This window comes from Rhincodon typus, unplaced genomic scaffold (genome assembly GCF_021869965.1).
Source record: "Rhincodon typus isolate 14 unplaced genomic scaffold, sRhiTyp1.1 hic_rhity00000051, whole genome shotgun sequence".
Classification (NCBI taxonomy): Eukaryota; Metazoa; Chordata; class Chondrichthyes; order Orectolobiformes; family Rhincodontidae; genus Rhincodon; species Rhincodon typus.
Window position 1 is genome coordinate 267,633 of NW_025965689.1, and position 11,176 is coordinate 278,808.

Consider the following 11,176-nt stretch of genomic DNA (forward strand, 5'->3'; position numbering starts at 1 on the left):
ATTCACAAACGTGCTACCATGCCTTCTATATTCTCATTCAAATCATTTTTATATAAGACAAACAATAACGGAGCCAGTACCAATCGCTGTGGAAGCCACTGGTAACAGGCGTCCAGTCTGAAAAACAGCCGTCCATCTTCACTCTCTGTCTCTTGCCGTTAAGCCAACTATACCTTGATTCCCTTTAGCCACAATTGCTACACCCAATACCATTTTGAAATCACACAGTGTGTTGGATGTAGCTGATTTCTGTGGCAGAGAATTCCACAGGCATACCGTTCTCTGAATGAAGAATACTCTCACTTTCTCAGCCCGAAATGGCCAATCCCTTCTCCGAAACATATGACTCCTACCATCAGGAATATTCTTCCTGCACGTACATTGTTTAGGTCTGCCAGGGTCTTACAGGTTTCGAAGAGAATCCCTCATTCTTCTGAATTTAAGCCGATATATTCACAAACACTTCAACCTCTCCTTCCATCCCAGTGATCTGCCCATTAAAACTACCTTTATAGTAACACCATCCTTCCTCAGATAAGGAGACCACACATGCTGTCAGTATTCTAGGTGTTGTCTCACAGATGCCCTGTTAAATTGTCGCAATTTATCCTTTCTCCTGTACTCAAATTCACTCTCCATGAAGGCCAACATACCAGTTGCCTTCCTTACTGCCTGCTGCACCTACATGCTTACTTTCAGTGATTGGTTTGTGAGGGCACCCAGGTCTCGTTGCAAATTCCACTGGGTCCAATTATGGACTTCCAGAAAATGACGTGCCTTCCTTTTATTTTGCTACCGAAGTGTATAACCTTACATTTATCCAATTTATACAGTGCCTCAGATGCATTTGCCCACTGACTCGACTTCTTCACAAACAATGCATCCTCTTTCAGAGCTGACCATCCAATCCAATTTTGTCTCATCAATAAATCTGGAGATACTACATTTAGTTCCCTCATCTAAACCATTGTGAATATATTGTGAAGAGCTTTGATCCTAAAACTGATTCTTACCATGACCCCTCGTCATTGCTTGCCATTGAGAAAAAGATCCATTCATTTCTTTTGTGTTTCCTCTTATCCAACTAGTTTTTTTTTAGAAAGTCATCCTCAATGCTCTGCACCAATCCTATTTCCTTGATTTTAACGTGCTAATATCTTATGTGGGATTTTGGATAAAAAGCTTTTGTAAATTAGAATTAACACCTCTGCTTTATCATCTTTACTTGAGTAGAGTTGTCAGGCTGGGAGCATCGAACAATACAGCAGAGGAACAGGCCTTTCAAATCCATGCTGACTCTGTCTGATCCTGACATTTTATCCCAAATTATCTGCAATAAAATATTCTTTTCCTGCAGGTTGACTGGTGTAAAATTCCAAGTTTTATCTCTACTTCCCTTTTCAAATAGATTGCTGACATTGGCTACCCTCCAATCTTTGGAAATTATTATAGAGCCTATAGAGGTTTGCAACATGACCAGCAATACATCCACTATTTCAAAGGCTACTGGGTTAAGTGCTCTGGAACTTAAATTATCTGTCCCTGGTGTTTCCCAGCCATCAATCCTATCAAATTTTTCAACACAATTTACTGACTAATACTGATTTGATTCAGTTTCTCCCTCGCACTGAACTCTGTTTCCCCAGCATTCCTGGTGTGTTATATGTGTCCTCCTTTGTGAACATAGAACAAAAGTAAGTATTCAGTTGGATAGACATTTTTTATTCCCTGTAATGAACTCCCCTCTTTTTGATTGTAAGTGACGTGTTTACCAAAGTAGTTTTATTTCCATTCTCATTTTACATATTTATCAATACATTAACGGTTAGTCTTTTTTTTTAATGGCTTCTGCAAGCATAACCTTTTCTTCATTTGCTCTTTCATCATCAATACTTTTTTTTTCTTCTTTCCTGATTTTGAAATGTTCCCCAGCTTCAGGGACTTCTTTTTTCTCTTTCAATATCTTTTTCTTCTCAATTTGTATGCCTCTTCTGTGGATCAAAAACTAAGTTGAATAGCCCTCTTAAACTACAAATTTGTGAACTGTAAAACGAGCACCTCCCATACTCACGAATACATCCACTTAAAAGGATTTGGGCAGCAGATGTGAAGGAACGCAATTTCGATACAGGGCAAGTTCCCCTCCAAGCCACCCACCATCCGAACTTGGAAATATATCCCCTTTCCTTCATTATCCTTGGATCAAGACACTGGAATTGCCTGCTAATGGCATTGTGGGCAGCAGATGGACTACAACTGTTCTTGAAGACGGCTCGGCACCACCTTCTCAAAGGAGCAATTAGGGACGGGCAATAACTGCTGGGCCCAGCCAGCGATATCCATCTCCCAGGAGTAAGTAACAAAAACATCTGGAGTCTTTCTTTGCGGTACCCTGTTCATCACAAGGTTTCTGTCTGCAGCAGATGCGAGAATAAAATCAGTCATCTACTCCAAACTGTTATTTGCACCGAGTCCAGAGATGTTATCACACACCTCAGTTCCGGGTGTGACTTCAGCACGGTCCTCCTGACCCAGAAATAGGGACACTACCACTGCGCCGCAAGACTCCCTCCAACAGTTATATTCATCGCTCTGTATGTTACTTTGACAGTGTTACTATATGGGGACGAGGGTCAGCACAATGGAATACTACAGTTAACATAAGATCAGACGTGATGTTTTGAATTGTGGAGAACATCTAACGGGCTGAATGGCCGTCAGCTTCTCCACTTCCCCATCAGATTGTGAAAGAGCCGGAAGGAGGCAGTTATTAACATGATCCGGGAAACGATCGAAATTCATCGTTCAGCTTCTGTTTCACGCTGTTTTTTGCGAATTGGCATTGAATCGTGGGAATGAAAAGTCATTATATGCAAACGTTCTCTGTCCTTTCCCCCACAGCCCCCAGTTGCTTTGCTCAAACTGGGAGAAAAGTGAGTTGGGGAAATGGTCAATTGATGTTTGTTTTGGGAATTATTTGGAAAAGTAGCGCATGCGCGAGGCTGGCCCCGCCCCCTATGCTGCTGCAGGCTCTCTGGAGAAGCGCATGCGTGAAGCCCTGCCCCAGCGCTGCCATTGACGAGCATTTACTCAGTGAGTGGAAGAGGTTTGTTTGAAACAGACCGCAATGGAGAGACCAGCGCCCGGGGAAGCGAGGGAACAGCAGGCTCCTTCCAGCAGCACATGGAGATGTGAGTCTGGGACACAGAGGGGGGTTCCGACAGCGGCATTGATTCGGGCTCAGTTCAGGGAGAACCGGAGGCTGTTTGTAAGAGGCCGAGCGGAGCAGGAACTGGTCCCGGAACTTGGAGTGAGCGGCCTGTGGTGGGGAAGTGAGAGGCCTTTCTCGGGCTGTGTGTGGGCCTGCTGAGGGAGACACAGCGGAAAGAAGCTGCCTGGGGGGGGGGGGTCATTCTTGTGGTTTTTCATCCACTAAACACTGATGGAAAATCATTGTTTAGCTTCTGTTTCACGCGAATTGGCATTGAATCGTGGGAAAGAAAAGTCATTATATGCAAATGTGATAGTTATGTAAGTGATAAATATAGCAGTAACCGGGTTAATAGTCTCAAGTAAAATATTCGAAAACGTGATCGTTGTCCTTCCATTCAACAGTTAGTGAATTGGGAGCTGGATATTGAACTGTGTAAGCGTTCCATTCATGAAGCTGTACAGGTGTTGGTTTGTTTTTTTTTAATCTTTTGTGATTGTTTGTTATTTTTTGAATTTCGCAAAAAGAACGGGACGAGGAGGAGTTCAGAGTAATTATGTAACCAGGTCCTACTCTGTTCAAATTGCTGGCTTTAAAACAAGGAATCATCATTCACATTAACTAAATATTACATCGATCAGTTTGATATTTTCAATCTCGGTTGATGCTGATTTACAGCAGATATCTCTTCTATTTCCGGGCATGTATTTGATGGGCCAAGACAATGTAATATTTCCTCGGTACAACACCAAGTGTGACCAGCTGCTCTGACCAAACAGCAGGTATGTTACCAATGTCAGAGCGGAGAACATGTTTTCCACAGTCACAGCTGATTGAGCTCAATGCGAGTCTGATTCAATGTCCAGGGATATACAATCAATCCAAGGGTCAAATACCACCAACAAAATACAAATATATCTTTCTTTTCTCTATTCTCGAGATAAACCAGCCTGGTTCCAGTAAAGTTCATCTTTGAAAGCCCATTGTCATTCACAACATTTGAAGAGGGATAGATTGAATCTTCTTCACAATTCAATAACTGTATGAATTCACATTAAGTAAGGGCATTTTCAAAGTTACAATCAAGGTATACAAATAGATCAACATTTTACATCATTACAATAACCATATATGGAGTAGATATTGAGTTCAGACATAGATGGAAACTTTTGATGTTATCAGTGACTGAGGAGGACAAAAATAACAAACAAGAGCAGAAGTTTCTGGAAAAGCTCAGCAAGTCTGGCAGTGAAGAGAAATCAGAGTTAACGTTTCAGATCCGGTGACCTTTGTTCAGAACTGGGAAAGTAGCATTAAAAAGGACCTGAGGGACATTTCTTTCGTGCAGGATGTGGTGCATGTATGGAACCAGCTGCCAAAGGAACTCCTGGTGTCGGGTACAATTATAACATTTAAACGCCATCTGGATGGGTACATGAACAGGAAGGCTTTAGAGGGATCTGTGCCAAAGGCTGGCAAATGGGACAAGGTCAGATTGGCATGCCAATCTAGCACAGACAAGTTGGATCAAAGTGTCTATTTCCATGCTGTTTCACTTTAACAAGCTATGACTCTGGAAGTGAACTTGCACAAAAATACAGATGCTGCAAGGACAGGTCAGAGGCTGGGAATCCTACTGTGAGTAACTGGCATCCTGATTCCCCAATTCCTGTCCAACGCATAATGTGATCAATTCAGGAATGTGATGGCTTACCCCACTGCAGCTCCACAAACACACTCGGGCTGTGTGTGGGCCTGTTGAGGGAGACACAGCGGCAAGAAGCTCCTGGGGGCCATTCTTGTAGTTTTCAAATCTCCAGACACTGATGGAAATTCATTGTTTGGCTTCTGTTTCACACTGTTTTGTTGACATTGTGCAGTCAAAGTCGGAACACAGACAAGACTGTGGAAATATAAGAACCCTGTAAAGGATATGGATTGAAGTCAACATATTCAACAGTTAGTGCATTGGGATTTGGTAACATGAACTGCGCAGACATTGCAGTAGCTTCGGTAGCACCTTACCTGGAGCTGTGCAATTGTCATTCCATTTCTGGATCTCACTCAATTGGTATCGAAGTATATATATTTAAAAAAGAATGATCCTTAGACAAGGAACAGCTCAAGGTTAAAATGGAATCAGACCTGTGTTTGAATTGATGACTTTAAAGAAAAGACAGAAGTCTCATGACACTGTCATCATCCAACAGGTTAATTTAAGATGACAGGCTTTTCGAGCTCTGCTCTTCATCAGAAGAAGTTAAAGAAAAGAAACATCCAAATAATTATTAACTGAATATTACATTAATCTGTTTGACATTGTCAAACTTGGCTGATGTTGATTTACAGGAGTTAACTCTTCTGTCTTCTTGCAGGAACAAGACAATGTAATATTTGCTCAGTACAAAGCCAAGGGTGACCAGCTGCTCCTAACAAACAGCAGGTATGTTAGCACTGTCCGAGCCGAGAACACCCTTTCCACAGGCACAGAGCAGATTGAGTCAGAGACACATTGAACTCAATTTCCAGTGATATGCATTCAAGCCAACTGTCAAACACAACCAACAAAATACAAATAGTTTTTTTTGTCTGTTTTCTCAATACACACCTCCCCTGTTTCAAAAAATTTCACCATTTGTAGCCTCTTGACACTTACAACATTTTTGGAAATGAATAGACTGAAGTTTCATCTGAAATAGACACAAAAGAACTGCAGTAAATCTACATTTAGTAAGCATGTTTTTAAAGTTACTGTCAAGGTGAAGAAATAGTTCATGCTGTTACATAGTTACACCAACCATACGTGTAGTAGATAATGAGCACAGATATGTAAGAAAGCATTCACATTATCAGTAACCGAGCAGAACAGTATTAATCTTTTGACAAATAGATGTCCCAGGCATAGACAGAACAATTAAATAACGTGCCTTCCAAATGCACATCCTGTGCCAAAGCCTGACACAGAATGCTAACAGAGTGCACGCACACACTTTCCGACGCGCACACACTCCACTGAGTGATTTCCAATGAGTTGTAAATATATACACTATCCCATCACATGTGTTACACCATCTAACAGCCATAAAGATGATATATATTGCAAGCCTCAGAGCATGTAACATTGAAAATGATTTCCACTCACGGATTTCAGGTCAGAGAGCTAGCCTTTCATGATAAGAGACAAACAGAACAGAATGTGAGCTAAATACTTCAATTCCCATGTGTACATGCACTCCCGTGTTCACAATGTGAAAATCACTCGTTCGCTACATTGGAAAAAACTGGACAAATTTTGTGACACACTGAATTCCCATGAAGTAGTCCAAGAAGTATATCGAACAAGAGATTAATTGCACCTCTATGTCTCACCATCTCTTAGACTTAGAGAGGTAATTAAAGTATCATTTCCTTTTGTACAAACTGGAGAAATTGCATATCAGGACAAGTTTCAGATTGAAACTGATATTGCCATTGAATTTGTTTGCACAAAACAACAAACTGAATAGCGGAACCCATCTGATACACTTCCACTGAATATAAACTTTGCTATTAAATGGACCAGAAGAAATCAAATATTGACCTGAAACGATACAGAAAATGACCTACGTTCAAGCAGATAACCTAGATTGTTGACTATACAATTAAGAATGTCTCATACAGTGAGCTTGCATCGACATATGAACATTAAACTCTAAACGCATTCAGACCAGAGACTGACCAAGCCAGAATAAAACTTGAACTGTACCCTAGAAACTTGACAGGGAGAGAATAATAAATGCATTCACACATTCACAAACCAGATAGTGACAGGTTTAGTTTAATAACTCATCTCTCAGATTTGCAGGGCAGGATCTGACTGGGATAAATGGGTAAATACACTCGCACAGCCATGGAGAAGAAACTGACAGGCACATATTGATAACTATATTCACACATCAGAAAATGACAGGGACAGAAAGACAATTACATGCAGACATGACAGGAAAAGAAAGCATAAACATATATAGATTGATAGCTACATTTATATTCACAGAAGAATTTGACAGATACCATATTTGTACCATTTGCATAGGACTTTGGTTCGAACACATTTGGAATATTGCGTACAGTTCTGGTCACCACATTACCAAAAGGATGTGGATGCTTTGGAGAGGGTACAGAGGAGGTTCACCAGGATGTTGCCTGGTATGGAGGGCGCTAGCTATGAAGAGAGGTTGAGTAGATTAAGATTATTTACATCAGAAAGACAGAGGTTGAGGGGAGACCTGATTGAGGCCTACAAAATCATGAGAGGTGTCGACAGGGTGGATAGCAAGAAGCTTTTTCCCAGAGTGGGGGACTCAATTACTAGGGGTCACAATTTCAAGGTGAGAGGGGAAAAGTTTAAGGGAGATATGTGTGGAAAGTTCTTTACGCAGAGGGTTGTGGGTGCCTGGAATGTGTTGCCAGCGGAAGTGGTAGAGGCAGGCATGATAGCATCATTTAAGATGTGTCTCGACAGGTACTTGAATGGGCAGGGAGCAGAGGGATACAGATCCTTGGAAAATAGGCAACAGGTTGAGATAGAGGATCTGGATCGGCGCAGGCTTGGAGAGCCGAAGGGCCTGTTCCTGTGCTGTAATTTTCTTTGTTCTTTGTAACACACTTCCGCATTCACGAAAGAGGAATTGATGGGTATAGATTGATAACTAGACTCATATTACACAGCAGAAACTGAGAGGGACAGATTGATGATTACACTCACATCTTCACATGACAGCTACTGACAAGTACAGAACAATGATTATCACTCACACACATACATTCATCGCCTGCAGCACAGCAAACAGTCCTTTCTCTCATCAAGTCTGCACTGTTAAGAAATAACCAGCCAACAATTCTACACTCATTCAGTCAGCATTCAATTTCCATAAATGTATCATGGTGCAAGAGGAACTACCATCCCCACCTTTATCACCAGATAGTTCTCAATTTTTTCACTTAGCAGGAATAGATTTTTTTTATTCTATCCTCAGCAAGAGGACTTCATAATCATGGACCTTTTGTTTTCAAATTAGCTTAAATTTTGTTCAAATAGCCTTGTGTTTCTCTTGACACTCCATATGAGTTATTACATAAAACACAAGAAAACTACATGCCATTTTTTCAAACAAGCAAATACAATAATATAACCATTCTCATTTATATTTTGCAAGGAGAGTTCAACAGTATTTATTCTTCAGTAAATTTAGTTTGACTATTCCAGTTTTGTCCACTGCATGACAGAAAACAAAATTTCAACACAGAGCAGGGTAATGTCCGCGCCATGAAACAAATTTAAGTAAATAAGCCAATTTTCTTTCCTGCACAAGCAACATTGTGGTCAGTCAACTGCAATGTAGTTGATTTGTTCATTTCACTTTCCCTTTGGTAATAACATATTAAATTAACATCTTTACTTGAGCAGTATTCCAAAACTTATGTCGCTATGCAATGTTGAACGATGCTAATATCATCCTGTGATATCATCTTTTGATATCACCACTGCTGGTTCGACTCTGCAATGTATCAGTTACAAAGGTCCATTGCTTTTCCCTCGTCAACTCTGAAGAAAAGCACAGACTCCTTTCTGTTGCAATGACTTGCATTTTCACTTGCTCATAAATGCTGTAGGCACAAACAACTGAAGAACATAGGCTCTTTCCCATTTGCGACAGGAGAGATGAACCGAAAACTCTCTCCTCTCCCATTGTGGTAACTGGCTCTCCACTTCACAAGAAATATTTAAACTGCTCAGTAATGCAATGCAGGAAGATGGAAATAGGATCAATTAAATGTATTTGTCATGTTTCATAACAGCGGCTCTTTTCAAAAACATCTTTCTATATAAAATCTGGGCATTTACACAACAGAGAGCAGCCCTAGTCCTCAGTGTTAAATTTTAGTTTCCAAGTTCTTCACAAAATAATCTGGCTGTTCTCTGTTAACAGCCTGTCACATATGAGCTAAATTTTAAGGACAATAGACTGAAATGTGCAATTCCATTGAACAGCACATATCGACGGGTAGAGAAGTACTTCCCAAATGCATAAATTGTACAAGTGAATGGAAGAAACAAAACTAATTGTGCATTCACAAAGAAGACCAAATAGGCTGCACCAGTTATTCTCCTTATTCATGCAATTAAGGACTTGAAGGAAACTGATTTTCTGATACAACAAATAGTGCAATGAGATTGTGCCAATACACAGTGGGTACAGAATATCTTACAAAGCACAGAGATGCTGCCAGGTTAGTAGATACCCAGGCAAAAACAAAAAAAAATGTCATTACTCTTAAAGATCACACAGTTGGGAGAGCTAGCCTTTCATTAAGCGTTAACAGGCCTGGGTGAGAGTGAAGTACTTCAATCTCATATTGTGAGTGCTTTCCTTTAGGATTAAGTATGAGGTATCATCTCGGCATAAAGTAAATTAGTCTTGTTCACTACATTAGAAAATACTGAAGCTATTGCATGATCAACGATGAATTCTACTGAACAGCCTAAGAAATAAATTGAAATCCAGATTAAATATGCCTCCAAATATCTCACGGTGTCTTAGGTTTGGACACGTAACTAATGTATCAATTTCCTTTGTAGAAACTGAAGGAAATACATTTAGGCCAAGTTTAAGATGAAACAAACATTGCAATTTAATTTGCTTCCAAAGAGGTACAAATTAAAAAGCAGCACACATCTCATACAAAAGTACTGAATAAAGATGTTGTTGTTTAATGGACCAAAAAAGAAATCAAATAGCGTCGCAAACAGATACAGATACAAACAGATAACCAGAGATTATTGGAAATAGTTTGAAGAAATGCTCATATAATGATCTTGTTACAGAAGGAATAAATTTGAAATACACATTCCGATGAAACTGACCAATCCTGATCAAACTTGTAATCATAAATCATATAGAGACTTAATATTGTGGACGTTAAGCAAACTGCATCTACAGTGTCAGAGACTGGAAAAGGTATTGAATTATCTCATTTCATTTATAGGATCTGATTCATATGGCATTGGGTAAAATCTCATTCATGTTGAGCAGCAGATATTTAAACAACAAAAGAATGTCAGCAATTCCTACAAGTAACATGTTCAGCATAACATGACATTCATGTACTCATGTGAAATATGATCACAAAGCATGAGGAACACATTGACACACAATACCAGAGACTGAATAGATCCTATGCTGACTGTCAGCCCGATGCTGATGAAAACTAACTATAACCGCACTTACAATCTCGGTGAGAGACTAACTATGGCAGAAGCATGTCCACACTTTCTTAATGTAAGAAAAACTAATTTATAACACATTAATCCCACCTCATAAAGGGTATCAGACCGTACATGCAGAACTAGAAACACAAGCAGACATTTAGAAAAGGACAGTGTGACTTAGACCAATACCCATCTTTAATTCAGATTGGCAGCACATTAGAAAACTCTCTGTCGTACAACAGGCGGATGCTGAAAAGAAAAATTGAAATTGGTACCTGTGGTCAGCATGGACTGTTGGACCAAAGGTCTGTTTCCCAGCTGCATGACTCTTTGACGATATTACTATACTCATATTTACAAAGCAGAAACTGATCGGAAGAGACTCACAGTAACACTCCCAAGCCTCACATGGCATAAACATGGAATAACTACGCACTCATATTCACAGAGCAGAATCTGACAAGGAGAAATTAATAATTATATTTCCATATTCACAACACAGAAACTGACTGGAAAACGTTTATAAATGCACTTAAACATTCGCACTGCAGATAATGACAGGGACAGATTGATAACAATGTCCGTATATGCACATAGCCAAGAACGACAGGTAGAAATCGATAACATATTCACGTAGAGGAAACTGAGAGTTACAAATTCAAAACTACGTTTTTCTATTCACATTGCAGAAATTGATAGTTGCAGATGAATAACTA

The 11,176-nt window shown here is 39.9% G+C and overlaps 2 protein-coding genes across 5 annotated transcripts in view; both read left to right on the forward strand.

Moving 5' to 3' along the window:
- LOC109929682 (histone H2B 7-like) overlaps window positions 1-11,176 on the forward strand; it is an 823,479-nt gene that overhangs the window by 191,860 nt on the left and 620,443 nt on the right. The window contains exons 1-2 of one of the 4 annotated variants that reach the window (XM_048621025.1): window positions 3,066-3,191; window positions 5,587-5,654. The gene's annotated coding sequence lies outside the window, so the exon portion shown is untranslated. Of the gene's footprint in view, window positions 1-3,065; window positions 3,192-3,852; window positions 3,994-5,586; window positions 5,655-11,176 lie in introns of those variants that run through there. The other 3 variants (XM_048621029.1, XM_048621027.1, XM_048621024.1) reach the window with 3 other exon arrangements.
- Window positions 1-11,176, forward strand: part of LOC125488138 (histone H2B 7-like) — an 844,706-nt gene that overhangs the window by 191,848 nt on the left and 641,682 nt on the right. The gene's annotated exons all lie outside the window — the stretch shown is intronic.